Source organism: Lissotriton vulgaris, chromosome 7, assembly GCF_964263255.1.
Source record: "Lissotriton vulgaris chromosome 7, aLisVul1.2, whole genome shotgun sequence".
In the NCBI taxonomy this organism is placed as follows: domain Eukaryota; kingdom Metazoa; phylum Chordata; class Amphibia; order Caudata; family Salamandridae; genus Lissotriton; species Lissotriton vulgaris.
Window position 1 is genome coordinate 230,987,258 of NC_141695.1, and position 27,798 is coordinate 231,015,055.

The following is a 27,798-nucleotide window of genomic DNA, read 5'->3' on the forward strand; positions in this document are numbered from 1 at the left end:
TCGCCTGAGACCATGAAGTGTAACTTAACACTCATATATGAGTACGAGTAAAATACAAACCGTATGTATATAAAACACGCATGTTTTATTATTAACAGCGTATAGCATAAATAACTAGCATTTATTTGAAAACACCTATTCATTAGAATATAGGAGTGGAAATACAGGGCTGGACCCTGTATGGTCCTGATGAAAAGCTGTTGCGTGCTTATCTAGGTTCCTGATCGATACTGTGACCTTATGCCCCTATTCGGCTATAAATCCATTTATTCCCTATATTGGCATAACCGTTCAAGTGCGATTTTCTGAAAAGTCATCTCTGGCCTCACACGAACAGAGCCACATTCCAGCATGACTCTCTGCTACCTCCTTTGCGACCAATTAGTGCAATGACAGAGCAGTAGTCACTATCTGATATTCCTAGATAACACTCCGAGTTCTTCAACAAGATAAAAACTTAGCAAACCTGGAAATCCCCGCTTGCTATGTTTTGATTAGTAATAGAACTCTAATGAGCAACTGATAACTGTCACTTCCTAGTGACATCTTTAATTGACGTCTTATGTCCAGCAAACTTGCGTCAAACCCGGCACCTGTCAGGTATAAATATTACCAACGTTGCCTTAAGCAATGAGCGAACCTGTTGCTGATGCCAGCTGCCTGCACGACCCCGTGTTGGTAAAAACTAGCACTCTGTCGCTGCAGCCTGCTATCCTGTGGTGGTGAAGCTACTGATTACCATTATCGCCGCTACAGCGCGACCTATGGTGCAGTAAGCTTGAGGAGCCGTGCAGCCGTCCTCTGCGAAGACATCCAGCCCAGCTGCCCGCGGACGCTGTCACCCCTCCTTCCTCGACGCGCTGAGAGAAGCCGCTGCCTTTCTCGTGCAGAGAAATCCAGTCCCGGCGCTTCCAGTTTACCCTCGCGGGTGACTGGGATATCGAGAGAGACCCCTGAAGGAGATACCAATCCTCCATCATTCTATTCAGAGGTATGGTGTTGACTAAACCCTTAGACGAGAATTCTTGAAACAAACCTTGGCAAAACCAACTTAACTTAAGCTACTTACTTACTCCCCTTCTCACGTGTTAGGCTTAGGTCAGGCACACTGGGGTAGGCTTAGTTAGAAGCACCAGTTGAGTATGTTAGCCTAATGTATATATGACTGTATATATGTTTTATTACTTTTAAACCATTGTATGGCTACGAAACCATATCAATGCTTTTACAGTTCTATTTCGCAATTCTTATCTTACTGTACATACTTTTCATAATAACAGTTATTGCAATTGTGGCAATACATTTCTCTTGTACGAGAAGAAAGACTGTTCAATAAATGTTAACCCTTTATTGATAAACGCCCGTCTCTCTATTCTCTACATCTCGTGAAAGTAAACTGCACTAGACTGACTGAGTGAAATCTGTGTCTATTGTTTCACACGACCCTAGAGATCGACTCTTGATCTGAGGAGCAAAGTTGTCATGTTGCACGGTTGTTGGAAAACTGAATCCCTTCTTGTCTGTGCCAAGGAAGCTGATCACTTCCTATGCAGAGAAGAAAGTTTCCAGTGACCTCTGAGCTAGTTGGTAACACAACCTAATTAAGTTTAGCATAGTCAGTGGAGGCCTGGAATATAAGCAGTTCCACGTCGATACTACTGTTTATGTTATTCCAATGCGCAGGGCCTAGTGGGAAACTAGGAACTACACTACATGGCGCCCTAACGTTTGGTAAGGCGATAAACTAACGCAAGACTTGTAGAGTAACTCAGTCGTGCATATTTCACACCCCTTTCTCCCGTAAATACTCCAATAGACGTCTGGAGTGGGTGAAAGGTTAAAATCCGCCCGACCTTAGTAGGAAGAGATTCCTATGTAAAGCTCTGGTTTATTCAACGTTGAAGGATACAGTGTTCCAAAATATTGTGCACCTAATCTTTGTCTCCTTGGAGACCTACTCTGCGAAACCTGCATTTTTTCAATGCCAGGAGAAAATAACGGAACCACTGGGGGTGCAGCAGATGCGACTCAGCAAGGTCCCGAATACACAGACCCGGGTGCTATTATCATCCCGGTCCAGTTAAGAAGATCTATAACTTTAAAACTTATAGAACACGGACTGACACCTCAAGGTGGTACAGTAATTTTCGTGATAGAGGCTCACGAGTATCGGCAGACAGAGGTATTCTATTCATGGATAAACTTTCCAGCGGTAAACGCTATAACACAAGAGTTTCACTATTACAAAATAGAGGAACCTCCGGGAGAGTACGCTCCTTTCGAGGAGATTGAAATCCCACTTAAATTTCAAGAGCCTCTGCTCTGGTTTAATGGCGCCCTAAAACACAATGATCACATAACCAGGCTCGGTCCACTAGGTAGACCAGGAGCAACGTGGCCGGTTCTAGCCAGCTACACACCACATCCTGACATTGTAAGAATGTCTAGAGAAGAGCTGTTAGAACAGCTAAACACATTAATAAAAATACATAGGCAATTAGTCCAATATGTAATACGGACTGCAACAGTCCAGCCAGCTGTTAATACACCACAGCTGACCCCTCATCAGGGGAACACAAATAAAATTACACCACAGAACATACAGTCATGTCTTGGTAAAACACCCGTAAAACGGGAACAAATTCCTTTCTGGTTAGCCCAGAAAATCACTCAGATAGAGGCAGTATTTCCTGATACTACCCCTATTGAGAAACACAGAATCTTGACCATCTGCCTTCCTATGGGAATCGCACCACACGTGGAGGACTGCGACACTTGGGGTACAGTCTTTGCTTCCATTTACACAAAAACACACGGTGTTCCATCTATGGCGGTAATACCAGAAGTGCTAAAACAGATTCAAAATGAATTCGGTCCAGAACCCGCTTTAAATCTAGGTATGAAATTACTGAAAGACTTCAAGCAGGTCACGGCTATATTATTAGCCAACGTAAAGGGAGAAGCAGCATCTGTGGCGATCCGCCAGAAATTGAGGGAAACAGATATAAAAGATCCTGTTGAGCTAGCAAAAATCATAGAAAAATGCTATGAAGAATTAGGTAGAGACAGCTTGGGTGGGAAACCAGTTAAGCCCCAACTGCTCGAAAATCCTGAGAAATTATTTATTAAAAATAATTCAAACACTCCTAAAAAGAGCTGGGATGGAAATAAACAATCCACTCCCTAGGAAAAAGTTTTCCAGTCCAGAGGAAGGTCTCCTCGACGGAGGGAAAGAACTCCGACTCGAGAACAGCAGTCTCCCCAGAGGGAGCCCTCTGAGAAAAGATATAACCTTAGAAATAGGGATAATCTGAAAAAACCTGATAGATATCAAAGTATTGATACACGTCCCTCTCGATCTTTTCCACAGAATTCGGAAAGAAGAGGACGGTCAGACCCAGGAGAGCACACCAAGTCCAAAGACAAGGAACCTGCTCAAAATAAGAAATCTCAATTTCAGAAAAAGAAGGTAGCCAGTATTAGAGTAATCAATCATGCCGAGAATACTGAGGACACAGTTGAAAAACGGGGAGTGGGCATTGACAATGTTGGACAGTGCAGCAGAAATCAGTATAGCGCGCAAGATCTTGATGAGTCATCTGGAGACAGTGGACACGAATGAATACATTCAGGTTGAAACTGCCGACGCCAGACTTAGCGAGCCCCATAAAATATACGAAATAACATTGCGTATAGAGGGTGATAAGACTAGGAAAATTAAGGGTCTATTTTGGGATAAGCTCTCAAAAGGCTATTTTATTTTGTTAGCTGAAAAAGATTGGCCCCCGGAGTTTGTCAGGGAGTGCCCTCGTGGCGAAGAGGTGATTATGCCTGCCTTCTCGAATCACATTCCGATTCATAAAAAATACACATATGCAAGGAAATGGGCAGTAGCCCAGGCACCTGCATTGTATAAAAATCATGTAGGATGGGATGAGGATTCACCGCCTCACAAAATCCAGCTAAAAAGTGAACCAACTGCCCAACGGCAGTATCCCATAAAGCAAGAAGCTAAAAAACAAGTCAGGGAGATCTTAGATCAACTTGAGTACCAGGGGGTGATTGAAACATGCACCTCTCAAATGAACAATCCTTTGTTTCCTGTCTCCAAGCCAGACAATTCATATCATCTAGTTTTGGACTACAGACATCTTAATACATGTTGCAAAACTTTTGCAGTACAAAACTCGCATAGTGCAGCCCTAATGAATAACATAGTTAGGAAAAAATATAAAACAACATTAGACATTTCTAATGGTTTCTTTTGTCAAAACATTGCACCAGAAAGCAGATATTTGACCGCTTTCTCCGCATTTGGGTCACAGAAAAAATTCTGTCGACTCCCACAGGGGTTCAAGAACAGCCCAGGACTATTCTCAGCTAGGGTAACAGAGTTACTACAAATCTATGATGATGAAGCATTGTCTTACGTAGATGATATTTATCTCACAGACGACGACTTGGATACTCACTTGAAAAGAGTGAACACCATTATACTTGGGTTCGCAGCAGAGGGTTACAAATTCAACTTTAAGAAGTCCCGAATTGCCCATCTGACAGTACTGTTTTTAGGGTACGAATTATCAAGTGAAGGGAAAAGCCTAGCGGACAACTTCTTAGAGAAGTGCGCTGTACTCTAAGCTCCAAAAACGCTGAAGAATTTACAATCAATACTAGGTTTTCTGAATTTCGGAAGAACTTACATTCTAAATTACGCAGAGAGGGTTAAACCTCTCTACGAACTAATTAAACCTGATTTTAAACAAATCAATTGGACTCAAAAACACACAGAAATTTTGAGATCACTGCAAACAGACATGTTAGCAAAAACAAAATTAGATACACGTGACAACACACGTGATCTTGTAATCCGAGTCATCCCAGGGAGATGCGGATTCACATACCTAACCTCTAATGAGGGAGAAAAGGTACCAATAGCTTACAAATCACATTTGTACACAAAGGCTGAAATAAAATTCAGTTCAACGGAGAAAATTCTAACTGCGGTTCAGACTGCTGTAGCGAAAGAAAGGCCCCTAGCACAAGGTAAACGAATAATAATCGTAACTCCTATACCGGCTTTAGAAGCGGTAACTAAAGCAAGCATTCCTAATGCTAAAGCTTTGCATCCGAGATGGATTCAGTGGGTTAATTCTCTTGCCGCAACAGACGTAGTTTACGAATTTGATCCTAACCTAAAAACACAGGAGTTTTTACAATATGAATATGAATGTCCTCTGCCAATTGAAATCCTGCCTCTCGAAGAATACGGAAGTATTATATATACTGACGGATCAGCACAACCCGCAGTTGGGGGTAAGCAAGCTTACAGTGCTGCGTGCGCGATTGTTAAAGGTCGCTGGCACAAAGGAAAATTTAGACCATTGGTTACTAAAACACAATCTCTAGGAGATTGCTCGGCTCAACGAGCTGAATTAGTAGCATTAAAGATGGCGCTAGAAAATACCGATCGCGAATTCCCCACACTAATAGTGTGCGATTCTTTTTATTGCGTACAATCTTATAATGAATACTTGCAGAATTGGGTGGAAAATGGTTTCAAAGATGCAAAAGGTGGCACAATAAAGCATAAAATGCTTTGGGAACAGGTAGTTCTTTTACAGAAAGAACTACAAAAGACTCACGTGATACATACACTGAGTCATCAACGTGATGGCGTTCACGTTGCAGGGAATTCATTGGCTAATACAGCCACCGCGGAAGCAACTAACCCGGCTTCCGTAGCCACAAAAAAGCGTACAGATAAGTACATAGACGGGGAAACCATGCTGGCAGTAAAAACGACCGTAAAAGGCGACTGTGCAGCACTACCCGTAAACTATCCACTCAATTATGCATACATAATCGATGCAAACTCCGTTCCTTTTGCTCGAATCCCTGGAGTGGGGGATAGAGTAATTCCAAACAGGGAACACAGACTAGGACTAATCAAAGCGGCACACGAAGGGCTTGCTTCTGCACACGCTGGCGTTTCCGCAACAGTATCACTATTAAAACAGAGATATTGGTGGCCTCGCTTGAGAATACAAACTAAAAAGTATGTATTAGAATGCGAAATATGCCAAAGGATAAAAGTATCAACAGTGAAACGACCAGCGCAGACACCCCTTCTCATCTCGGATAAACCATTTGCATGCGTTTACCTGGACCACTGTGGTCCCCTACAAAGGGACGGTAACTATAGATATATCATGGTAGCAGTGGATTCCTGTACGAGGTTCATATGGATGTGGCCCCAGCGCTCGGCTGACGCTAGAACGGTTATAAAAGATTTGCGAGTCTTTATCGGCACATACGCAATTACCACGTTCCATTCTGACCAGGGTCCTGCTTTCAGCTCTCGAGCTTATAGGGAGGCCATGGCTAGCATGGGAATTGGGTTGTGGTATTCTTGTCCGTCGCAATAGTGTGATAGAAAGAAAAAACCGGGGCATAAAGCAATCTATAACAGCGAAGGTATTAGGTTCAGGCGCTGGGTGGGTCAAACATTTAATAAGTGTCCAGACTAGTCTTAACAACATGCCAAGAAATTCTCTAAAAGGTTTCAGCCCATACAAACTATTGTTCGGAATTAGAATGAACGTTCAGGACCTCGATAGTCAGATGTCAGTGGTACAAGAAGAAACAACGCACTTTGATGTAAAGGATCGTTTGGCTGTTTTACAGGAACTGAATGAACCAAGAAAATCATTAAGCAACATAAAGTTAAAGCAACAGCCAAGTACCACTGACGAGGCACCACCCGCAACAGCCCCAGCAAGGCCTGTCTGGATTCCAAAGATTGGGGATCTAGTCAGAGAAAAGATCGCGGTGAAGAAGGAATTTGGGCCTTCTTACAGAAAAGCAGTACCTGTCTTAGCAGTCACCGGAACAAGATCAGTTGTGCTACCGCCCCTTGCTGGTAAAAAGGAGAACAGAATCGTGTCCATCGATCTGGTAAAACCACAAGCATGTGGCCTATAATCAACAGTAGGCCCAGTGGACTCCCAAGAAACAACAGAATACCCAAACTTGCAACAATCCAAGAGGTTCAAACTGAAAGACTCATCACATTCGATCAGCCTGCAGTGCACACTGAAGGACTATGCAATAATGCCATGGAACTCGTGCCTCTTGAAACACAGATTGAAACAGTTCGTCAAGAAACGACACCAGTCTATAATAATGTGGCATCAGAAAGTGCTACCGAGATACAGATTGAAAGAACAATCCCATCAATTGACAGAACTGCCTCTGGTTATTTCATCAACTTCGACAACTTCTCTGAAGATCAAAACGACCCCGAAGTGATGCCAGAAACAAAAAAATCTTTTAAAGAAAAAGCAACGGAACTCTTTCATCAACTGAAAGAAATCTACCTTATTTCCCCTTGGCTAGAGTTCTGGTTCGGTCTAGGTGTATTTTTCCTCCTGCTTTGGCTCATCATGGTACTGTGTTTGGGAAAATTCATTGAAGGAAAATATATTACAATGGACACTACAAGTCAGAACATCAACCTAGTCCTGAAACCACACAGATCATCCCACGTGAAGAAAAGAGAACTGTCAACAGTAAATGTCACAGCAATTCCAATACCTGGTGGGGTAGTATGGGAGAAAACAGACTATGAGATCTATGGTCCGGTCGAAATCCTGAAGTATCCTCATCAACTAAAGGTTTCCTTAAGTGACTTTGTTACACCTAGTACATTCTCTGATGATTGGGACTTTAACAGTATTAATGACATGATGTCTGATTTAGTAATGTCAGCTAGATTCACAGATCATGATTATTTACAAGGTTCATCTAGTTATGAGCAGTTATTCTGTTATACCCACTATGGGGATCATTACTTGCATAAATCTGCACAGCCTAGAAATGTTTTTATGTATAATCAATGGGAACATTGTTCTACACCACCTAAAAGCAGTTCTAAAGCATTTTTTGAGAAATTCAAATACTTCTCAGGGTTTAACACCAGTGATGCAGAAACGTTTTATTATAAACTGTTAGATAAAACAGGAATGAAAACAATGCTGACAAATTCTAAATTGATATATTCAGAAGCATTTTATGACAAAATGATGACATTTGGTTTTGATTATTGGAAAAATAATATTGAAACGAAAACAATTTGGGGTACAAAAGATTGGCAGGTGCAAGGCATAGAAGCACTATTTAGAACCTGCATGATACCAGAACAAATGTTATTTTTAAATGACACTGTACACCAAACATCTTGTCTTGGCCTAGCTAAGAACAAAGACCTTAAAACACCGTCTATACCAAAGCCAATACCTGAAAATGCAACAGCTGATATTGAGTTAGACGTGTCACAAATTTTACATTTCAACAGAACACATCCTGATTGGAAAAAATGGTTAATCTGGCCTACAGACACAAATAGCTGTCAAGATAGATTCCTGAATAAAACACAGGGTTTAAAAATGACCAGATTAGACTCAAGATATTCCCAGAGACAACATCCAGGAATAATAACAACATACAGTGTAGGGAAACTCTCCCTAGAATGGCTAGCTACATCCACACTGGCTGAAATTAAGCAACACTTGTCTTTATTAAAAGATGGTGCTGATTTGCGCGATTTCATTCTTGGACCACGCAAACAGCGTCAAAAGCGTTTCATAGCGACCAGCATCTATGCTGCTTACAACGAGGCTTGGAAAGTAAAGCAAATTGAAACTGCTGAAAAGATACGAGAAATTGATCGTATTAATTTGGAGAAATCACTTTCTGTAGCAGACAATGGGTTAATGACTCTGACTTCCAGAATATATTCTTTGGACAATATTGTATCCTCTGCCTTTGATGTGATAGACAGAGATTTGCTAATGTTACAACATGGCCAGTCTCAATTACGCTCTATTATAGAATTAGGCTGGACGCTGCAAAATCTTCGTTCAGGCTATGTGCCTTGGCGTTTAATCAACACAACGTCATTATTTTCCAGTTTTAACCTTACTGATAAACAGATCAGTTTGGCACAGAAAGGAGCAGACTATACAATCCTGAGCATCGAGAAACTCGAGAGATTACCATTGACAATGTCAGAGAGTCCTGTCATTGAATGGATAATACACGGAATTATCACAATTCCCATAACAACTTTCCGATTTCATAAATGCCTTGAATACATACCTGCTGGCCAATATGAACAATTGGGTAAAGGATATGTAAAATCCGAATGGAAATTACCATACACTCATTCTTGCTATAGTGACAGTGACAAAAATGTATTTCTTAGTGGTGAGAACTGTAAACACTCACTAAGCGGTATACTTTTGTGTCAGGGTATTAATTTACACGGAGCATGTGATGGAAATTCAAACAACCTTTCATGCCACCAGCTAGTCACACCTGCAACTCAGATAGAGCCCTTCTTTATGCAACTTTCGAACGGGAGTTACATTCTTAGAACGGATCACAGGTGCTGTGGCCTCGCGCCCGGAAAAAGTTATCTAGTACAAGTAACGTCCATGGTCAAATGTTGCATGCAAGCATTGTTCCCGAGCGGGCCTCCAGACATAGTGACTCCCCTCTGGCCTCGTCTGAATCTCTATTCTATACGAATTGATACATTAAGCAAAATGAAATCTGTGCTTTTACAGACAACAGTGCCTATAACGTCATCTAAAGAGACGTATGATCTTCTAGTCGCAAGGACGGCTACTGAGGTCCATGACCTTTTATCAACAAATTGCCCCGTGCATTTCGTAGAAATGTTGAGCCAACTCCTTAACATGTCTAGTGCAACAAGCATCCCAGGCATATTTAAGACAGTCTTTACGGGACTGCTAACACCCTTCCAGGCAATTTTGGGAATCTTTCCTAATTTTGTGCACTCCATCTTTGGTGGTATACCACTATTTTTGGGACTCGTTGCAGGGATTCTATTTTTGACCCTCCTGCTACATTATGGCAAACCTCGGCTCAGACATAGCTCCCACGGGAATGGAAGAGACAATCCTAGCAATGCGCTACAGGGACAGGATAACTAACGTCCTCGGATTGGCCAGGCTGAGAGATCTAAACATGACCTGGTTCCTTTCATTCAGACCGATATGGCAAAATTGCATTTTACCTGTGCTACGGTGTATGCTTTGCGGCGAGGAATGCGTGTTGGACATCTGTCTTTCACTTCCATCAGCAGTACCAATGGACGTCGATACTTTGCTAAGTCCAATAACGGCTCACGCATTGTGTTGTCCCCAGCGGCTACCAATCCTGATGATGGCATTCGTGGAGACTCCTGTACTACAGCCAAGTGGTAACAGTGGAGCGAGTGACAAAAGCAACATCATCCAGGTACAACGTTCTGTGAGCATTGCTGGTCCTGCCTTCGATGACAGCAATCATTCTCACACCTGCCAAGTTACAGCGCTATCTAATTTGGTTGAACTATCACCTGATTTTGTAGACCAATTCTTTGCGAGCCTGTCTGATACGATGTTCTCACCCATAGAGAAACAATAACTTTTGAAAAGCTTTCCGACACACAGCGTTCCCATGAACTCTGAATTCGGCCTTCAGTTTTGATCAACAAAAACTGCCAGGAGCTTTGGAAATCTATTTTTCTTTGAATTGGACAATTTTTTTAAAAATATTGACCCTCTCTTTTTGGCACGAATAATTCTTTGCTTAACGTAAAAACTATTCTTAGAGAACAGAAGCTTCACACTTCTATTTCTAAACACATCTAGAGACATAACAACATAACACCAGCCTCTAGCACACATGTTATTACAATGCATTTTTATGTGATGATTTATCTCGCCTTTCTTCTGTCAGAGATACTTCATGTGTAATTCTTTATGCATAATCGTTCATTGATTTCATATGCAATAATTTTTTGAATGATTGCTATGCTTTAAAAAACGTACAGTACCTAAATTCCATGTATTACAAGTACGCCTATTTCGAATGCATTTATGTATTTTGGGGTGGGCAATGTTACACATGCATCTAATTGCTTTAGTTTTAGTAATTTTGATGGACATGAAAACGTGGAGTGGGTGTTGCGTGCTTATCTAGGTTCCTGATCGATACTGTGACCTTATGCCCCTATTCGGCTATAAATCCATTTATTCCCTATATTGGCATAACCGTTCAAGTGCGATTTTCTGAAAAGTCATCTCTGGCCTCACACGAACAGAGCCACATTCCAGCATGACTCTCTGCTACTTCCTTTGCGACCAATTAGTGCAATGACAGAGCAGTAGTCACTATCTGATATTCCTAGATAACACTCCGAGTTCTTCAACAAGATAAAAACTTAGCAAACCTGGAAATCCCCGCTTGCTATGTTTTGATTAGTAATAGAACTCTAATGAGCAACTGATAACTGTCACTTCCTAGTGACATCTTTAATTGACGTCTTATGTCCAGCAAACTTGCGTCAAACCCGGCACCTGTCAGGTATAAATATTACCAACGTTGCCTTAAGCAATGAGCGAACCTGTTGCTGATGCCAGCTGCCTGCACGACCCCGTGTTGGTAAAAACTAGCACTCTGTCGCTGCAGCCTGCTATCCTGTGGTGGTGAAGCTACTGATTACCATTATCGCCGCTACAGCGCGACCTATGGTGCAGTACGCTTGAGGAGCCGTGCAGCCGTCCTCTGCGAAGACATCCAGCCCAGCTGCCCGCGGACGCTGTCACCCCTCCTTCCTCGACGCGCTGAGAGAAGCCGCTGCCTTTCTCGTGCAGAGAAATCCAGTCCCGGCGCTTCCAGTTTACCCTCGCGGGTGACTGGGATATCGAGAGAGACCCCTGAAGGAGATACCAATCCTCCATCATTCTATTCAGAGGTATGGTGTTGACTAAACCCTTAGACGAGAATTCTTGAAAAAAACCTTGGCAAAACCAACTTAACTTAAGCTACTTACTTACTCCCCTTCTCACGTGTTAGGCTTAGGTCAGGCACACTGGGGTAGGCTTAGTTAGAAGCACCAGTTGAGTATGTTAGCCTAATGTATATATGACTGTATATATGTTTTATTACTTTTAAACCATTGTATGGCTACGAAACCATATCAATGCTTTTACAGTTCTATTTTGCAATTCTTATCTTACTGTACGTACTTTTCATAATAACAGTTATTGCAATTGTGGCAATACATTTCTCTTGTACGAGAAGAAAGACTGTTCAATAAATGTTAACCCTTTATTGATAAACGCCCGTCTCTCTATTCTCTACATCTCGTGAAAGTAAACTGCACTAGACTGACTGAGTGAAATCTGTGTCTATTGTTTCACACGACCCTAGAGATCGACTCTTGATCTGAGGAGCAAAGTTGTCATGTTGCACGGTTGTTGGAAAACTGAATCCCTTCTTGTCTGTGCCAAGGAAGCTGATCACTTCCTATGCAGAGAAGAAAGTTTCCAGTGACCTCTGAGCTAGTTGGTAACACAACCTAATTAAGTTTAGCATAGTCAGTGGAGGCCTGGAATATAAGCAGTTCCACGTCGATACTACTGTTTATGTTATTCCAATGCGCAGGGCCTAGTGGGAAACTAGGAACTACACTACAAAGCCTGGGGGAGCTTGAAACATGTCGACCATAACACTGATCTAGCTCAATCTTAAAGTTGGAATACAGTGTTACCCCTTTTTAATTTATACCACACTAGGAGCAAAATAAATTGTTGAGGCCCACTAGCACGGTATTTTTAATTACACACCCACTCCACCATCACCACACTTACACCACACATAGTCATCTCACAAAACAAGTGCTCCTGCGTAGTCGTCTTGTCGCAGCACGCCCCTTTTCGTAGAGAACTGGGTTGGCCCCAATGATGAAGCATGTCACCGTGGGGCAACCCCGGTGAGTGAGGGCACTCTAGAAAGAATTTTTTTTTTCTCACACTCTTGGTACACACTGACTTAGTAAGCAGTAACCAGAAAACACCAACCAGGTCTCTGAACCCTTCACATTGGGTTCCTGTATTGCGGATCATGCGCAGTTGTCATTGAAATCCTCGAAGCCTTGTCATTGAATCGCTGCTAGTTCCCATCTTATTCCCAATGTTCGTGGGAAACTTACCTAGTCACCCGGATTAAAATGTATATGAATTGAAATAATATTGCTGGGTGGTATAAAAAGCATGGGAAAGTAAATTATGGGCGGAAACATTGATCAACTATATCGAACAGACATGGGCATAGATGCATCAAGGTAAAATCCACTCGCAAAGGGGCAGATTCTCAGAATCTGCCCCTTTGCGACCGTTATTTTTGCCATTGGGATGCATCATCCCAAATGCAAAATTCGCAAATTAAGAAATAACAAAATTGCGATTACTTGCATTTAAGGTATCTCAAATTGAGATTCCTTAAATGCAATGCATTAAAGTTGAAAAAAATAGCGATTTCGCTAATAGGGCTCGCAAAATACCATGAAGTTGAACTTCATGGTAATTTGCAAAAACTTTGAAAAATGCACTATAGTGCATTTTTCAAAGTTTCATGTGGCGCCCACACATGTGTGTGCGCAACATATGTGCGCAGATCAATTTCAGGGGTGCTATAGGGTGTCCTTTGAACACCCCTGCACCCTTGAAATCACAGAAAAACAGCAATGGACCACACACCGCTAGCCCCTCCTCCGGGTCGCCCCTAAGCACTCTGGTATGTGAAGTGCCTGAAGTTCCAAGAGTTACTGAAAGTTCGTAAGTGGTTCACCTTTGTAGGTGCAAGTAGATACTTGTTATTCCCCCGATCTCTAGACCCGGGACATGGCCCAGGTTTCGGGATATCTTCCCTCATCAGTAGAGAAAGTCAATAGGGGTGGAAGAGAAGGCCGCCTTGTAACTGTGAACCATCATGGGCCTTGTTGCCCAGTCGTCAAGAAGCTCCTTTTTTTTTCTACATAAGGGCTCCCATGAGCCTCCCAAGTTGACGAGCTTCTGGACGACGCACCTGCGTGCTGGGCAAGAAGGCCTGTGACGGTTACGAGGCGGCCTTCTCTTCCACCCCCATTGACTTTCTCTACTGATGAGGGAAGATATCACGAAACCCGGGCCATGTCTCGGGTCTAGAGATTGGGGGAATAACAAGTATCTACTTGCACCTACATAGGTGAACCACTTACGAACTTTCAGTAATTCTTCAAACTTCAGGCACTTAACATACCAGAGTGCTTAGGGGCAACCCGGAGGAGGGGCTAGCGGTGTGCAGTCCATTGCTATTTTTTCTACATAAGGGCTCCCATGAGCCTCCCAAGCTGACGAGCTTCTGGACGACGCAACTGCGTGCTGGGCAACACGGCCTGTGACGGTTACGAGGCGGCCTTCTCTTCCACCCCTATTGACTTTCTCTACTGATGAGGGAAGATATCTCGAAACCCGGGCCATGTCCCGGGTCTAGAGATCGGGGGAATAACAAGTATCTACTTGCACCTACATAGGTGAACCACTTACGAACTTTCAGTAATTCTTCGAACTTCAGGCACTTCACATACCAGAGTGCTTAAAGGCTACCCTGAGGAGGGGCTAGCAGTGTGCGGTCCATTGCAGTTTTTTCTACATAAGGGCTCCCATGAGCCTCCCAAGCTGACGAGCTTCTGGACGACGCACCTGCGTGCTGGTCAACAAGGCCTGTGACAGTTACAAGGCGGCCTTCTCTTCCACCCCTATTGACTTTCTCTACTGATGAGGGAAGATATCCCAAAACCCGGGCCATGTCCCGGGTCTAGAGATCGGGGGAATAACAAGTATCTACTTGCACCTACATAGGTGAAACACTTACGAACTTTCAGTAATTCTTCGAACTTCAGGCACTTCACATACCAGAGTGCTTAGGGGCGACCCGGAGGAGGGGCTAGCGGTGTGCTGTCCATTACTGTTTTTTCTACCCTTGAAAATGCATTCTCAATTCGCTAATTGAGATTCGCAAATTGGGAATGTCTCCCCATTCATTCCTATGAGCCTCTAGGCCCATAGGAATGAATGGGGAAATAGCAATTTCTTAAAATTCCTTAATTGCAACTCGCAAATTGCGAGTCGCAATTAGGGAATTTTAAGAAATTGCTATTTTTGTGTGATTTCTTCATGCATTGCATTTTGCTATTCCTTAATAGTGAATCGTTATTTTTCGCTATTAAGGAATAGCAAAATGGGTTCCTGATGCATCTTGGGAATGATCTCATACTGGTATGGTGTGATGACCTCTCCTCGTCTTTCTGAGCAATCAAATGAAAGGAACACATAGAATTTGCAATATTAAGGGGGTGGTACACTCATTGAAATGGTATAAATAAGGTAGGCTTAGTCAGTTAGATTGTCCGACTTGTCACAGACCTGTCACTGATCCTGCGTATGCTGAAGGAGAATCGGTAGCAAAGTGCTGGTCGAGCACTTTGACAGAAGAATCCGGAGTTTGAGGAGGGAGAAGAATCAATCTACCCAGTCGGGGTCAAAGAGTAGCCGTAGAGAGGGGTGTGACGCTGGCGTTGCACTTGGTGGAGGTTGCCTGTCCTGTCCTGCACCTGTTCTGTCCTGTTGGCAGCTGAATAGTCGGGTGCCCGTATCTTGTCCCAGCCCGTGGCCAGGGTTAGTCTTCACACCATTCTAGGTAAATATAATCTGTGTGGTATGTCCTTGTACCGTTTCAGTTTTTCACCCTTCTCAGGTACCAATCTTTAAAGATGTTTTCTTAAAGTCCTGCAAATTTTATGCTTTACTAGTTATATTCTTACCTGCAAATTCTTTAATCTCACTGTCATGACAACTGGCTTACAAAATATTGCATAGATAAAGCGTTTAAAACTTTCCAGAGTTTATTGTTTATTTTTCACAAAGTAAATGTTATTCTCTACCTAATATTCTAACTCCCTTGATCGTTGGATTTCGGACTTAGCGCACAAGTGGCAAGGATTTTGTAAGTAATGGTGTCCAGGTATAAGTCCTAAGGTGAATAAAACTCTGATAGGCAGGAAGTTAAGTTGGATTACTGGTTCAAAGTGTGAATGTTTATGGGCCCAGGTGAATATGATTAACTGAGCTGGTAATCCCGCGCCATCAGTATTTCTTGGTAGCAGATTGATGGTTAGGGTTTAGTTAAGATAGGTATTTAGTTGCATATTGATTCATATTGATTTTATGTATTAACCAAAAACCGTTTTGTATTGCTATTCATTGCCTGGAAATCCCCAGGGATGTTGAATAGCGGGTGTTATATGGAAGCCACACTGCAGTGAGGTTACTGGCCTAATGAAGTAAGTGTGGAAAGTTAGGTAAAACTTGAAGCACTAGTTAGGAATTATTTTTGTATAGAAGTAAGTGTGATTGATAGCAAAGGAGTTCGCTAGTGAAACTTTGGTCATATATCACCTAGAAAGGGTAAGTCTGAAGGAGTAGCAAGTTCTTTTTGCTTGCGTGAAGAGTAATAGGATGAGCTTTTACTCGTAGTGTGTGAAAGGTAAACAGAAGGGTTTTACTCGCTGTGAGAGAAATTGTCTTTTCTTTTAATTTAGTCAATTAGGCACAGTAGCAAATGTTTTTATGTTGTTAATCAATAAAATGTACATTTAAATGGAAAAGAAATTGAATTGCTGTATTACTTTGCAAAGGAGGGGTCAGTCGCGGGTGCTGCACTGACGTCACAAAGAGCTGCGCTTAGTTTGGTTGAGACAGCGGGTGTGTAGTCGTGAGAAAATTGTAAAGGAGGGGTGAGTGCAGAGAGCAAAACTCACATCACAGAAAAGCTGCAAAAGCATTGGTTAACACAGTTTTAGAATAGTTTAGTCAATAATTTGAGAGGCGCACTGGTATTAGAGAGGCATTTTTGCAAAGTAAACAAGCTATAAAATAGAATTTTCAGAGTTAATAGACAGCAGTGATTATATGTGGCATTTAGGTCCAGCATTTATAGGAAATCGCCCAGATAGAAAATTCTTAGGTTTTGCCCAAGAACAGAGTATTAGATGAAGACCATATATTATATACGGAGAAAAGAGAAAAATGTTTTTTTTGCATAAAATTAAGAATTATTTCAAAAAGCACAAACCAGTTAAAACTAGAGAAGGCACTATTATTCCACCACCTAAAATGCCCGCATCACACACGATGATAGAAAGAGTTATCACACTTGTGTATGGCTAGAGAACTGGATAGAGTACACGAAAGATGATGGTATATTGGCATTTCCAGAATATGGTACATTTAATGGTAGAATTTTGCACAATTTACGAACTCCCATGAATGAATTAGACCCTAGACCAAGATTAACGTAGTAAGAAGCTTTAGAAGAGTGGGAGACTGAAACTTTTGATCGAGACAGACCAAGGTCTGACAGGAATGTTAATTAAGTTTACCCTAAATTTCCCAAAGAGACAAGAGATAAGCAGATGAAACAATGAAGACATGTTAGTGGAAGAATTATATCCTGTATTTACCACAGAAGAACCAACCAGAATTAAATGTCCAGAGACAAAACATTTAATGACTAGTAGTGGTGATTCAGAAGATGAATATTTTGAGGATTTATTTATGAAAAATCCACCACCTTTTCAGGAAGAAACAAATAGAGTTACCCCTAGTGGTCCGTTCTTAAAACCACCCTTGGTTCCGCAGATTGTACATGAGATCTCAATGGAAAAGGTACTACAAGAAAAGGAAAGAAAGGCAATAAATAAACAGCGTAGTGAATTAATTCAGAAAATAACCCAACTGAATACAAGTCCTGAAGCCCTAACAATACCAATAACTATAGGTCCCATTTTTCCCTTATATGGAGATAAACAGCTCAGTACTAAAACTCCCATTCTGACTACGCCCATAGAACAGCCCAGGAAAGAAAATATAATAATTGATGACCAAGCAAGTGAATGTGAGTCAGTAATTTCCCTGATGGATTTGCCTAGAAGAGAACCAGTGAGTGCCTCGATCAGGAAAATTACTCCTGGATGCTCAAGAGAAGTACAGATTGAAACTTCCACAGGAATGAGGAGTAACACCTGAAGAAATAGAAAGATGAACACGAGATATAGAAAAGCCAAAATCATAGCCAAACGTATTGGACATTTTTCGGTTTCGCCTCGCCGAAGGCTGCGCTCTGCGCAGCTTTTCGGCGCAGGCGAAATCTGTTGTTTACAATAAGGGCTACAGGAACGTCCCCCGGCTCCCATTGGCTAGCTCCATAAATGGAGGCTAGCCATTGGGAGCCGGATCTGTCCGTCAAGGCCGGACCAGATTCAGGGGCGTTCCCGCAATTTTTTTCCCTCTCCGCCCCTCTGTGCGCGTCATCTCGGCGGTGGGCGTGTTGTTTTTTTTTTCTGTCAGGGCGTGTTTTCTCATTCCGCCGAAGATGGCGCAGGGGCCCGTCGACCACTGTTTTTCCTGCTCAATGCTCAGGTAAGCAGCATGTTTTTATCCTGTTCCCCCCTCCCGCTCTCCGTGTGCCCGTTCCCGCCCCTGCCCCCCCTCCCGATCTCCGTGTGCCGGTTCCCGCCCCTGCCCCCCCTCCCGCTCTCTGTGTGCCCGTTCCTGCACCACTTTCAAATGCTTGGTTTTTTTAGGTACGGCGTTGGACAGTGTACCAATTTCCACTGCTCTGCATTTTGTACTGAGTCCCGCTCCGCTGCCGGCACTGAGCCTCTAGTTTCATCTGGACGTGGGCTTTACTGCTGTAGTCCTTGATCGTCGCAGTTGTTTGGCTCGGCTTGGCAGTAAGTGCAGCCTGTCCTTTCCTTTCAAGCACCCCTTGGGTTTCACTGGAGGCTGGCAAATGACTACGCGGATTAATGGGCCTCTGATGAGTCAGTGCTGCCTTTACCCATGTGCTGATCTTTTGGTGATTGCCGAACTATCATTTACATGGTCAGCTGCGTTCAGCCTTCGCTCTACACCCCCAGATCTATTAATCTGTGTGAAGTGTAAACTAGATCAGAATTGAAACACTAAACGAGGCTTTGGTAAGAAAGTGAAATATATGCCCACTTTTACTTTTTATTTAAGGGAACAAGATTACTAACAGCGAAGGCTGAATCGAGGCTTGGATCAGTTTTGGGACTGCACGAGCAAACAAAGTATCTAAACAAACGATCAGCTGAACATTATTTATTTAAGCATTTCGGTTATATAATCATAATCTGACAGAACAGGATGAGCAGGAACCAGAAGCCGTACTTATAAACACCCATTATGCTGTACCCTTGAAACACATCAACACCCCGGAAGGAGACCAAGGACTAAAGTTGGTCTTAGTGTTATTCCACATCCATAAGGCAAAAACCTACAACATTCCCCCCACAAAGTCTCCTTAAACAATTGTTGTGCAAAAGGAGCAACTTTCCTCTCCAAAAGTTTGAAACTTGCATATAGTTCACCAGCCTTCTCTTTGCAGAGAACTATCCAGAAATTCACACTGCTTCAGACCATTGCTCAACTCACAACCACTTCTAAACTCCTTCCCTAACCCTTCTACCACAAACAAGGCTATCGTTTTTCTTTTACGCTCCCTTGATGGTAGAAGCTGATGGTAGAGCTTTTGCTCAGCATTCAACCCATCTGTCTTACTCAGTTAACGTATTATGGTAAGGTGTTTCCTAGCTGCTTCAACAATGAATCTTATTTAGAGAAAAGCTCATTTGGCCTGAGGAAAATGTGCCTCTGGACATCAACAACATATTTCTAGCTGCAACAACTTCGAATGAACACTAACCCCACTCCCACATTCACCCAGAACTTCCAGCCAACATTAATATAAACAAGCATTTGCAATGCAATAGATCTCGCATTTACGCAAGTTTAAGCTATAGGCATTGTAAATAATGCATTTTATATATGTTTTAAAATCCAAAACATAAATAAAAGGCATTTACAATGCAACGGTTTCGCCTTTGGAAAAGTTAGAGCTATTGGCAATGTAAATGACAATGCCATTTATTTATCTGTTTTCAAAACCAACACATAAATACAAATTTTGTCATTTACAATGCCAATAGCTCAAACTTTTCCAAAGGCGAAACCGTTGCATTGTAAATGCTTGTTAAATTAAGGGCAGAATTGGAAGAAATGGTAGCTGGAAATTTAGGATTAGAAAGTTTGAATTATTTCAGTGAAGAAGAGTTATTGTTTATACGCAGAAGCATCACCCGAAATACAAAAATATTCCATGAGAAATTAATGAATTTAGCCTCAGAAATGGTAATTGACATCGGCAAATCTAAAGTGTTACAGAAACTATATAGAGCAGAATTTTCTGACAAAGATTTAGAAAACAAGAATGTGTCAGGACGAAAATTGCAGATAAAAGAATTATTGTCATTATTACAGAAATGGGGAGGTTTAGACAGATGGAAAGCTAGATGAAAAAGAAAAAGGAGAAAGCACAGACAAATCGAACTGCATCTGAGTATCTAATGAAAGAAACAGAAAAGGTTGAAAGGTTGTGTCCGATGAGAGAAGTGCCAGGAGGAGGGTATGTACATGTCCCATGGTCTCGAGAGGATATTTTATCATTTAAAAATGACTACTCAAAGCTTAGAGAAAAACCCGTAGAATGGTTTGGGAAAGTTTCTAAAGAACTGCTAAAAGATTTAGATGGTTTATTTGACATAGTTGATCCTGCTGACTTGTGGACCGAGTGTGAAATTTCAGTAGATTGACCTAATGATGAACACGCAGGAGATCCAAAGACAGGAGCTCCGTCAGATGATGTAATGAAAAAATATAATCAGGTAATAACCTACTTAAATGGAAAAGTACCTCTAAAAGAAACAGATTGGACAAAAATAGACAGAACTACCCAAAATAAAGATGAACCAGTACATGCCTATTATGCACGTCTTTTACAGGTGTGGATTGGAAAATATTGATGATAAGGACATGACACATTTTATATATCATTTTGTGTCTGACTAAAACCAGAAATATCTCAAATGATTAAGAGCATAAATTGTGTTGGCAGGCAAAGCCTATCGATGAAATTCTCAAGTATGAAAAATACTGTGGGGAAAAAATTGATAACAGGCGAAAGAAATTAGAAGAAAAGGTAATGTGGGCTCAAGTAAAATTGGCAGAACAACAGGAACTCCAGTTAGGTAAACAGGCAAATAACCAAGGAAGACTGGAAGGTCAAGGTAAAAGTAGTGTGGGCAAACCTCGAAGCAGAATGAACAAAGAAGAGGCAAAGAAAAAATGTCCCTGTCACGGGACTGGAAAACTGGGGCATTGGAAAAACCAGTGTAAATTAATACAGAATAATAATGTCCAAAACCAAAATTTTAATCGCAGACGCAGAATGAGGTTTTAATGAGGCAACCACAACAGGTAATATAGAATCAGTTACCACCTGCCCCAATGCCAGATTTTGTGAGTCAGGCCAAATACAGTGTGGACACCAGATTTCGGGAGGGAAGTGGTAAAAAAAATATGGTAACACAACAGTTTTCTTTTGCAGGACACATTCTTTGAAGATACATACTGAAGGTGCCAGAGAGGGGGAAAGGGGAATGCGTACTTGACGCATCCTTACAGGTGGATCAGTCAGGTCCTTACATAGATGGCAAAGTTGAGGGAAACAACATCACCTTTTTATTGAACCCGTTCTACTGTGAGAACAGCAGACATCCCAAACCTGCCCCTCTCGAGAGAAGCAATCCAAGTAGTGGGCGTTCATATTAAACAAATTAGGACCCCTTGACAGAACCAATAGAGGTGTGTAATGGTAATTTTAAAGAGATGCATAAATTTGTTGTGTGCGGCTCTGGTACTGTAAACTTGCTAGGAAAGAATTTATTGTGCAAAATTAATTGCACACTCTTTTGCACACCAAATGGTGTTGGAATTCAGACTCCAGATGAAGATGGAGTTTATAAAATCATGTTAGCTAAACAAGAGACTGTAACTAAAAAGAAGACCCTAAAAGATTTACCAGAAGAGCTTCAAAATACAGTAAACCCTGATTTATGGGATTTTTCAGGATAAAAGTTGGATTAATGGCAAATGTCGATCCAGTAAAAGTGACAGTAAAAGAAGGTGCAGTTTACCCAAATAGTATAAAATGAGTATGGAAATAAAAGAAGGAGTTGCAGCAGAAATTGAGCGTTTGGTTGAACAAGGCATTCTAAAAGAAATAATGGACCGTCCATGTATATCATCTATAATTGGCATAAAGAAATCAAGCAGGAAATATAGGACAGTTCAAGACCTGCGGAAAATTAATAAAATTGTTGTCTCATGTTGCCCAGTAGTATCGAATCCAGCAGTGATTCTGTGTCAGATACCATGGAATGCAGGATGGTTCACTGTAATTGATTCATGCCATGCCTTCTTCTCCATCCCATTGCATCCAGACAGTAAGTTTTTATTTTCGTTTAAATTTGACGAGCATGTTTACGTTTGGAATCGTGTTCCTCAGGAGTACATGGAAAGTCCATCGATCTTTAACCAGATTTTGAAAAAAAAATGTCTTGAATCTTTAGTGCTGCCCAAACAGTCTGTGTTGGTGCAGTACATAGACGATGTACTGGTAAAACTCAAAGTGACTGCATTGTTGATACAATTGTGTTACTGAATCATTTGGCTGAAGGAGGACATAAAGTGTCACCTGAAAAATTGCAATTTTGCACTACATCAGTCAAGTAACTGGGACACCAGATAGAGAGAGGGGTCAGAAGAGTGACTTCAGAAAGAATCAAAATAATTAAAAACATGAAATTACCTCAGACACAGAAAGAAATCAGGATGTTTCTTGGAGTTGTAGGGTACTGTAGGCAGTGGATTGTGGGATTTGCAGTACAAGCTAAGCCATTGATTCAGCTAACAAAGAAACGAGCAAAAGATTCAGTGTAATGGGATGATGAAAGCATGACTGCTTTCCTAAAATTATGCATCAGCCTGTGTGTGGCTCCAGCATTAGAGATGCCTGATTATTCAAATGAATTTGCACTGTTTTGTAACGCAAGAGACAATTGTGCTCTCTCAGTCCTAAAACAGACACATGGCCTAATGCGACCTCCTGTGGCATATTTCTCTGCCACTTTGGACCCAGTGGTATCAGCTTTAACAGGGTGCCTAAAGTCTGTAGCTGCAACTTGCATGAGTTTTGAACAAAGTGAATCCATTGTAATGGGACACCCTGTAACCGTGTATGTCCCACATGCAATTGTGATTTTGCTGACTCAAACTCGCACACAAAACCTTACTCCTAGTCGGCTGACTAAGTATGAAAGATGAATTATAGGTGCAGAACATGTGACAATAGTCAGATGTACTGTTCTAAATCTGGCAACCCTATTACCTAATTCACATTTTGAAGAAGGGAGGAATTCGAACATGATTGTATCGACCTCACTGAATACAGTACTAAACCATGCCCAGACATACTGGAAGAACCTCTAAAAGATCCTGAACATGAACTATTTGTAGATGGCTCATGCATGCGTCATGAGGAAGGAGGTTTGAGTGCTGCTTATGCTGTATGCACATTGGCTGGTATAGTTGAAGCATCCTATTTACCAGGAGTCAAGTCTGCACAAGTAGCCAAATTGATTGCTTTAACAAAAGCATGCAAAATTGGGAAAAATTGGAAAGTAACCATTTACACTGATAGTATGGTTACGGGGTTGTGCATGACTTCGGCCAGCTGTGGATGCAGAGGGAGTTCATGACTTCTTCAGGAACCCCCATTAAAAATGGACATTTTACAAAAGAATTACTTGAAGCAATCCAATTACCAAAAGAAATGGCCGTGGCCAAGTGTGCTGCTCACCAATCTGCAAATGACAAAGTGACAACTGGTAAACGTTATGCTGACCAGGTGGCCCAACATTGTGCCAAGTACAAAATGGCAGTAAACAAGAAAATCGATGGATGTGGAATCAGCAGCCAACTTATGCTGCTAGGGCTGTAGGTACACTGGAAGAAGTAAAAGATCTACAAAATGAAACAGAACCCAAAAAAAGGAAGAATGGGAGAAAATAGGTTGTCAGAGAAGAACTGGTGATGGTTTAATAGTTTACCTAGATGGGAGACCAGTGTTACCTGACTGTATGCTTGAACCCATGGCCAGGATGTATCAAGGGGACACACACATAGGCAGAGATGCAATGATAAGACTGTTTAGACAGGATTGATTCAACCCAAGATTCAGGAATGTAGCAGAGAGTCTTTGCCAGAGATGCCTAATTTGTCAACAAATGAACCCTGGTAGGAAAACTGTAATTTGTCCTGGGAAAATTGGAAAGGCAGAAGGTCCATTCATAAGACTCCAACTTGATTTCATTCCGTTACCTGCTTGTTGAGGATTAAAATATGTCCTTGTCATTGTTTGCTTATTTTCCAAGTGGGTAGAAGCTTACCCGACCAGGAATAATGACAGCCTAAATGTAGCCAAACTCCTTTTAAAAGAGCTCATTCCTAGGTTTGGTTTTCCAGTAACGATTGAATCAGACAGAGGGTCTCATTTTAATAATGAAATAATTTGATTAATTTATGAAGCATTCAAATTGAGCAAAAGCTGCACTGTGCAGACCGCCCAGAGGCTTCTGTAGTGGTAGAACAACTGAATGGGACAATCAAATCAAGATTGGGAAAGATGTGTGAATCTGCCCGATTGAAATGGCCTGATGCTTTACCTCTTGTCCTGATGGAACTCAGAAGCATACCAGACAAGAAAACAGGCTTGAGTCCCCATGAGATACTCATGGGAAGGGCAATGAGGCAAGCATGTGTCCCAGGACACAAGCTGTTTAATATATCTGATGATTTGGTATTGGAGTACTGCAAAGAGTTGGTTTACCACGTGCGTCTATCTCTCACCAGGTTGGGGAAGGCGTTGTAGCCAGGCAATTGACTCCAGCCCATGACCTCAATCCAGGAGATTGGGTAGTGATAAAATATCACACCCGAGAATCATACCAAGCACCTAGGTTGGGAAAACCACATCAAGTAATATTGTTTACCACCACCGCTGTGAAGTGCAAAGGAATTCCAAACTTTATTCATGCCATCCACACTAAAAGAGTAACTAAACCTGACGAAGTAGAGGCTGAAGGTTGTGCAGCTGAAGGATCTCAAGAGATAGATCCTGAGGTAGCTGACAAAGAATGACCGAGCACCAATCAGGATGAATGGATTCCAATAGTCGACATACCTGAAGTAACAGTAAGAACAAGAAGCCAAACATATTTAGATAGTCAGAGTGATAGTGAGGATGAGACAGGAATAGAAAATCACACTCAGATCACTGAAACAAAAGCAATTATAAAATCTGAGGAGGACCAGATAAGGAAAGAGCAATGTACTCAGACAGAAGAAAGCAGCAACAGAACTCCTAAGTCTGAGGAAGAACAGATAGGTACTAGAAAAAACGCTCAGGCAGAAGACAATCAAGAAATTACAAGACCTGAGCAGGACCAGACAGGTAGAGAAAAACGTGTTCAGGAAGTAAGAGAACAAAGCCAAATTCAAAACCAAATCCAACAAACTCCTGAACAGGGCCAATCCAGGCAGAAATGACAGAAGTAACAAGCCCTGGACAAGGTCAGATAGAGAGGAATTCAGAAGACGAAAATGACCAAATTGTGCCAATGAAAACAAAAGAATATCAGAAGAATCTGAAAGCACAGTGCCAGCTAGGAGACTCAGAAAAGGTAATGCTTGGCCTAGATTTGTAAAACGATTGAAATATCGCCTTAAGACAATAAATGAAGAACCAGACCAAGTAGATGAAATTACAAGTCAGTCTGGACCGTCCACAGAGAAACCCAGAAAGAGAAGTCCACGCTTGAAAAGACTGAATAATAAATTCAAAGGTCCTGAATGGACCTATATAATTCCGGAAGATTTTGAGAATCTGGCTGGAGATCAGTGATGAAAGTGATGAGGAATTTATTGCTGATAAAATTAATGAAGAAGTGAGACCAACTTGAATATAATTTCACAGTTTATATTCTGTATAAAAGTTACAAAGAGGGGTGAAATCTCCTTAGTCAGAAATGGCTGATAATAGAGGTACTGGAAACTCAAAAAGAAATTGTATGAAGACATGCTGTAAAATATGCATATTTAGTATATCGATAGTGCTCATAGCGTGGCTAGGACTGACAATAGCAATACCTTACTTGACGGCTGCTAATAAACAAAATGACACTAGTACACATGGAAAGATAGCTAACCTTAAACAAGATAGAGTAGATTTAGAAGTACCAGCTGAGGTAGAATTACACCGTAGTAAAAATAGAAATTAGACGGATTTAAATGTATTTGCAAACCTGTTATTACACTATGTAGAAACAATGGAAGTTAGTGATTGATACGTCTGTATGAAATTACCAACATCAGTAGGAGAAGGAGTAACATATCATCATTAACCACTGACATATGGTATTTCATGTAGCATTTTGACTAATTTATTTTACAGAACTGGAAAGTTACAATATTATCATTCTAACATAGATGTGATTTATTCTGAAACTCCTATAAGCAGAAACATGAACCCTGTCCTAGCAGTAGAGACTCACAGTTTATGGGTGAATATTTTCTAACAATGAAAACATTAGAAATAGCTGAAGCACATAAAAACAATTTAACATGTAAGTTACATGAAGAAAAGAAAATATCTTTGAATTTAGTAGAGAAAATGTGACAGGATTCACATAGAAAGACCTCTGAACCAAAACCCCAGATACCCAAATGGGCTGAAAGGGAAGAATTTATTGCAACTGGCAAGACTCATGCTGCTATGTCTCTGGATTTTGAAAAGAAGGGAAAAATCTGTCTCCATAGGTTAAAAAAAGAGTATAACAATGTATTCATCGGTTCCAGTGAATGTGAACACAATTTCTTGATAATCGGGGGTTGGGAACTAAAAGGGGGAACTGATCCAGTTTTTCCTGGAGTGTATTTAGTTTGTGGGAACAAAGCTTATTTTAAGCTGCTTGATCAATGGTATGGGAGTTTCTATTTCGGAATTGTATTCCCGAAGGTATACCATGAAAAAAGGAACACTGGAAGCAATGAACAGACCCTCCAGCATATCGCGATTTCGCGATTTGCAAAAAAATCGCGAAATCGGCAGTTTTGTAAAAATGCCGCGATTTTTACAAAACTGCCCGCGAAATCCGGCACTTGGGGGGCTCTCTGCGATTTGGAGGTTTCTATGTGTGCAGGTAGGTGGCGCACTGAGGTCTTTGGGACCTATTCTAGCATGCGTCAGAGTGTTGTTATGTTGTGTGGTGAGAGGATGGAGGAAGGTGCAAGGATTATGCATTTTTCTAGCCAAACATTTTCCTTGCTCAAGCTGGCGGCAAACACGACCTTTTTTCAGCCACAAGTGTCTTCTCTAGGAACTTCCTAAGCAAAAGATATTTAAATCGAAAATGCTTTTTTTATATGATGTTCAGGCTGCCCCTGTTGTTTAGTCATTGCAGACACAGGAGTAAACGGGCAGAGCTTATCTGAATACCGAATGGTGCGACATTTCCCTTACAGTGTGTGTGGCGTCTTTAAAAATAGACCATGAATTTCCTCTAAAAAGATTATATTTATGAAGACAAAAAAGCCGGGCATCGTTTTGCAGTTAAATGGCTGTACATTTTCTGCAAGATAACTTGAGTTACGCTGCTGGCAACGTAGAACCAGGCCTCTGGGTGTACTTCCTGCTGGGCTCTGATTGATTCGCAAGACTTTTCAAGAGTACCGCTTTGCTCGAGAGCGCTTGTGGTTTCCCTCCCGAAAGTCGTGAGGGTCCCAGAGTGTCTCTTCCCCGCCTCTTCTCCTTTTAGAGCACAGGTGTTACAAAGGAGCAAGCTGATACATCGCAGATGGTAGA